This window comes from Sturnus vulgaris, chromosome 2, assembly GCF_052056855.1.
Source record: "Sturnus vulgaris isolate bStuVul1 chromosome 2, bStuVul1.hap1, whole genome shotgun sequence".
NCBI lineage: Eukaryota > Metazoa > Chordata > Aves > Passeriformes > Sturnidae > Sturnus > Sturnus vulgaris.
In genome coordinates, this window is record NC_142244.1 from 113,501,333 (window position 1) to 113,507,332 (window position 6,000).

The 6,000-nt window shown below is 40.8% G+C and overlaps 1 long non-coding RNA gene across 1 annotated transcript in view; it reads right to left on the reverse strand.

Moving 5' to 3' along the window:
* Positions 1-5,792, reverse strand: part of LOC106853539 (uncharacterized) — a 119,338-nt gene extending 113,546 nt beyond the window's left edge. Inside the window, exon 1 of the long non-coding RNA XR_015801860.1 lies at positions 5,487-5,792. This is a non-coding gene — a long non-coding RNA (uncharacterized LOC106853539). The remainder of the gene's footprint in view (positions 1-5,486) is intronic.
* Positions 5,793-6,000: the final 208 nt, after the last annotated feature.

Genomic DNA, 6,000 nt, shown 5'->3' on the forward strand with positions numbered 1-6,000 from the left:
AAAAATAATCAAGTAGCAGAAAGAACAACTTAATTTTTAATCAGTACTTTCCAACCGTGAATCTCAGAAAGTTTAATGAAGTTAAAAGTTTCACAAATAGAAAAATACACACAAAAATTTCAAAAAATAAGGAAGATGAGCAGGCCAGTGGTAGGTGAGCAGAGCATGTTTCACAGCCCAGCACTCAGCCTTCAAGAAATTATCAAGGTGAGTGAAAGACTCAGGTTCCTGGGGCATAAATCCTGTGCTCTTCAGTTGCTGCCTGTGAGCCCTGGACTGTTCTGCCCCCACTGCCAACAGCCAGGACAGCCCTTGAAGGTGCCAGGATTTCCAAGCAGCAACTTTTTCAGCTGGATTGACACCAACATGATCACCTTCTCCCTCCTATAAGCCACCTACGTGGAGTCTTCCTCCTTAGGGACATCTTTTGTGGCTGCTGTCTGCATCCCTCTGGGTGAAGGTGCAACCAAGAAATATAATTTTGGTCTTAGAGCAGCCTCCATTCCAACAACACACTTCTTACATGGGGAAATGACTGAAGCTTGACTTTGCCCATCCCAGAGAACAGTCAAAAAGCCCAGAGACATCTGCCCAGGATCCTGAGGGAGCATTTTAGCTGCAAGCATTGGAACATCTAGGCCAGCATGAGATAATGTTTTGGCTACCTCCTTGAGGTAATTTACGTGACGAGTACAAGATCCCTTTGTGGCTGGTGTTAACATTTCGGATTAGGGCTGCAAAGGGTGTTGAGAGAAACAAAGTAGACATCTGGTCATACTGTTGGAATTTACGTGGGAAGCAAGAGAAGTATCTGCAAACCACTGAAAAACAAGATTTAAACACAGAGAAGGGGGGAAAACATCACAGTTCAGCAGGTCAGGGTGGCAGGTATGAGGACACTGCTCCTCCTGCTGAGTTTTCCAGCGTGCATTTCACCACTGCTGGGCAGGGTAAGTGCAAGGAGCATTTCCATGCTGAAAGATACAGAGGGATTCTCTAAACCACTCGTGCAGAGAACAGTGTGATTAGATTTTCTGTGGCAAGAAACAGACTTCCAGAACAGATTAAAACAGCTCTTAAGAAAAAAAAACCACAAACTCTGCCTTGACATAGCCTTGCAACAAGCATGATACATCCACCCCTCCTTGCAGCAAAGGCATTTGGGGTAGGTGTTGAAGAAAAGCTTGGTATCAAAGATGAGCAAATTAATTTCTATACTGATTTTTTCAGCAGTGAGAGTCATCCTTTTTTGGTTTTGCTGCTGCCATTTCTTTGATGCAATAGCTGGGAAAGCTGTGGGAAGAGAACCCAGGTTTTTTGGTTCCAAGACAGCAGCTAAGCCACCAGATCATGGCATCTTTCTGCACAAAAGGGCAGTTATAGGCACAAGAAAAATATCCCATATGAAAAACAAATTAGAGAAGAAACTTAACATTTACGACTTTTTGGACAGGATCTTTTTGTTTATTTGTTGATAACAGATTTTTAAAGGGAAGAAAATTTAGCTGATTACAATAGAAGCATCCTTTTAAAAAAATAATTCTCAGTTTACTTAAAAGCTCAGAATTCACACTGCTCAGAAAAGTGGCAGGTCCAGCAACCAAGGCAGATATTTATTATAAATATTATCTGCTATTTAAAAGAAAAATGTATTCCAGTAGAGGACATATTGCCTCTTGAAGGGAAGGAGGAGTTTCCACACAGTCCTAAAAGACAATCTTACTTTTTAAATTGATAGTCCTATACATATTTGAGGCAGAGAAAATATACTCAGTCATTAAGACTTGTGTTTTGAATGATACGTTCTTTTAACCTGAAAGGAAACATCTCCAAATGTTGGGAGTCACAGACCCAAATCCTTATTTTTGAAGTAAATACTTGATATGGCCACCTTTGTCACAAAATGGACTTGCAGATTAGACAGGCACCACTGATAAGTCTGAGATAGAGAAAAGAACTAAAAAAAACCTAAAAATTTTAGAACTTAGAGAGCATTTAGAGTGCTTTGAGAATTGAATGATCAGCTTGGGGAAAAACAGCCAGTACCCATGAACTCATAATGCCCAGTCAAACTGAAGGCCAAAAAAAAAAAAGTTGTCTTGTCTTGCACTTCCTAGTGAAATTCCAATGTCCTCAAGGCTGAAAGCAAGTGCTTGAAAAACTTAATATAAAAATCCTCTGCACCTTCATATTTTATGTGAGTTCCTGAGTTAGGAGCAGATGGGTTTTGCAGATTTAAATCTTTGGGGTTTGACTGCTTGAGGTGCACTTAAATACTTCTCGTTGCTGCTATTAGAATGAACATATTTCACCAGTTAATAAGGTAGCAAACTTTGAAATGTAGGCATATGGGCAGCGTGGGAATTCAAGTGAACTTGTGTTTCTGTGGGATGGAACAGCCTTGTGCCATCAAAGGTGAAAATCGTTAATGGCTGGAAGTCCAACAGCTGCTACACCACCTTCACATGGCTCCACGTGAAAACAAAATCCATATGAATCCCTGGTAGGAAGCAGGACCTCGTGAGCCCTCTTCAGGCTCCCAGGATGCCCTGGCCAGCCCTGCCTGGCACATGCCCAGCCTCCAATTTCACCTGTCACATGAAGCAGGGCTGCACAGCACTTCAGTGAAATACCAACCTTATACTTTTCCTGCTTTTAAACTACATCATTGTGTAATATTTTAGGGAGATAGTATTCTTAATACTGATTTCTATTTTACGCTTTTTCCTGTGACAGCAAAAAGCTTCAGAAATGAGACTGTTGCTGAGACTGATTTTGCCTTACCACCATTCTGTTTAATAAAATAGTTTAAAAATACGCTGTTTTCAATCTTATCAGTGTTCACCCTGAAAACAATACTCAAAAACTTCAGCAACAGGCAGAACATGAAGAACCCTCTCGGCCTGAAAAATTTGTATCTGACTTGCAATAATTTTTTTCTTTCAAGACTTCTAAACTTTTTAATATACAAAGTAAACATTACAAATACATTCTCCTCATTAGAAAGGACCCTGCCTCACAGCTCTTCGTATTTTAAGAACAGAAATTGTTGAAACTTGCACATTCTGGTTCCCTAATGAGTCTTAAGGCAGAAGTCATTCCTCCAGCTAAGGTGACTGTATTGATTAGGGTGTGTGGTACTTGCACAGATGAGTTGTTTGAAAACCTTCTATGATTTTTTAACAGCTATAATTAGAAATACTGGCACAGTTGAATGAATCAGTGCAGCCACACCAGTGCTGGACAGTGAAACAAATGTGCCTGCCTCCCTCCCTGAAGGAAGAAGAAACCACACATACATAACTCTGCTAGTTAAAAAAACCGAAATTACCGTATCTCTAATTAGTTTAAAAAAATATGCAAAGGCCAAGCCCTGGGAGAGAGTTGTGGTTAACCAGCATTTCCATGGATAAATTTCATTTGAGAGCCTATTTATTAAGTAAATGTGGGTGTTGGTCACCTGACTCAGTACAAATTCTTCCAAGAGCTATTTTACAAATTACTGAGAGAAACAGGTACCTCCAGGGCACAACTGCTTCATCCTAAGGAGGAAAGATAAAGCATGACAGGTAAATCACACTCAGCAATGCCTGTTCTCTCCACTGACTGTGACTGGAGCCCAGGGAGATTTGTTCTGATAAAAACACCTTCTTCAAATATCTGCAGACATGAAGAGAATGCAAAATCATTCCTGCTCTAGCTAAGGCTCCAAGAGAAGACAACAAATGTTGGTTTACAACAGAAATCTCCCACTTTAGGGCAAGAGCTGCACCAATAATCAAGTGAAGCAGAGTTATCACTTACTACATCCATAGGGCACATCTCCTGCTGCTCCACAAGCAATCCCAAAGGCTTTTGGCCAGACTGCCTGTGTGCAAAAGGTTGGATGACTCCTAGTGGATAAACCACATCCTGTCACTGGTCAGGAAGAAACCTGAGGACTTCCAAGTCCCTTGAGGACAAATTACTCAGAGAAAAATCTATAAGGGTTTTATTAGCAGTAGTAGTAGTAGTATTTAAAATGTAAGCGCCTTAAAATAGCATGACCAGGAAGGGTGGATTCAGGGAGTTGACATCTGACAGATGTTGGTACTTATGAAAAACTCTGGAATTCAGCCCAAAGACTCACTGACTGAAATAGGCTTGACACCCAGATCTAACCAGGGAAGCAAATGCCCAGATCCCTCCATCCTCTCTCTGGTGCCTGGGTGCCAGATGTGTCAGTGTCTAGTCAACAGCAGAGAGACCACAAAGTACTTCCTCACTGTTACAAACAAAACCCCGTCCTGGCTTGTGTCATTTAATAAATGTGCCTTTCAGCTCTTAATGTTGTGGTTCCCAAACCAGCCCAAGCAGCAGGAAAGGAGGATTAGTGTCTTTCCAGAAAGGATGCAGCAGTGAGTCACAATCTCAGCACTGCTGTGAGTCACTTCAACAGTGCTGCTGAATGGCTCAGCTATGAACATAAAGAGACAAAACATTCCCTTTGCATTAGAGATCACAGGCAAATCCCCAAATCCAGACTGGGAGATGCCTGTGGTCCAACCCTGTATCCAGATAAGAACTTCCCCTCTGCTTCTGCTCATTTTCGTGATGACAGGGAGCAGAGAGTAGCAGAAACATGAGACAGCTGGATTGTAGCTGTGCTTGCAACTCTGCCCCATCACCCACTGCAGCAATGAGCTGCTCCAAAGCCCTGACTTTTCATTTACTGTGAATTTTGCTTCTCAAAGTCCAGTCTGTGACAATCCTTGACAGTCATCCCTGCACCTCTCTGGGAGGAGCAGTGTGTCTGTGGCCTGGGGCAGGACAAACCCCCTTAGGCACAGGGTCACAGGCAGATTTTCCTTGCCTTCTAGTGAGCAGAAAAAGCCATCCTTATTTGGACAAATATCTAATAAATATCTCTTTTCTTAATCTAGGTCCGAACATACCTGGGTTGGAGTCAACATCTTTTTAAAGAAGTGACTTCCCTGATCAGAGGTTGGACCTTCACTGGAAAGCCTTAATGATTTCTGCTAGCAATGTCACATTACTTAAATCCTCAGCTTAAGCTCAACTCAGATGGTAAAATGATCCCAGAAAAAGGTGATGCTAAAGACATTGCCTGCTGAGCCAACCAGATCATTCACCCCCCAACCTTTCTTCTCATGTGCATCAGAGTCAAGTGGAACTTGGTAGATAGACCTGGAGGTTTCCACCAAATGAATCCTGCAGGCAAATCTAAGCCCTTGCAACAAGACACCCCTGTTGTTTCTGAGAAGATTTTGCATATAAATAAAGCAGCAGCTCACAGCTTAAAGAAATCAAAGCAGTTAATGGCAGGATATAATAGAATACCTTGCATTTAGATGGAGATCAAAAATACCTTTCATTATATAAAAACTCCAAATCACAAATGCTACTTCACACTTTCAGATTACATATTTTTGTGAGCAAGTAAAACTGAGCAGGGAACAAACCCTTCTAATTAGTGAGAGACTTACCTGGATGCATTATCCAGTTACTTCTGGATGACTGCAATTTGAGAATTGCTTCATTGCATCTCAAGTTCAAATTCTCTTGGAAAAGGAAGGAAAAGCTTGCATGCAAGAAAAAAAAAACCATATCTAGAAAACAAAGATTTGAATTCAGGTTGTACATGGGTTTCATTTTTCCAGCTGTTTCTGTCAGTACTTTGCTGCCAGTGAGCCCTAATCCTTTGTCTCCCCTTCTGAAAATATTTTATAATATATCATTTATGGAAAAGACAAAGGAAAGAACTGCTAAAACCTTTTCTTTATTATTTAATTTTCAGCAAGGTACATAATAGTTCAAAGAAAGTGGTATCCAAGCAACAGGTTTGAAAGGGGCAAAGTATTATAAGATTGTTCAGTCAATTATCATAGCCTGAACATGCTGTTAACTGGAATAATTGCCTTTGATGCAAAACACACTTTTTATAGTTATAAATAATCACAGAATATCCAAAAGCTGTATTAATAATGAAGAAAACTGTCT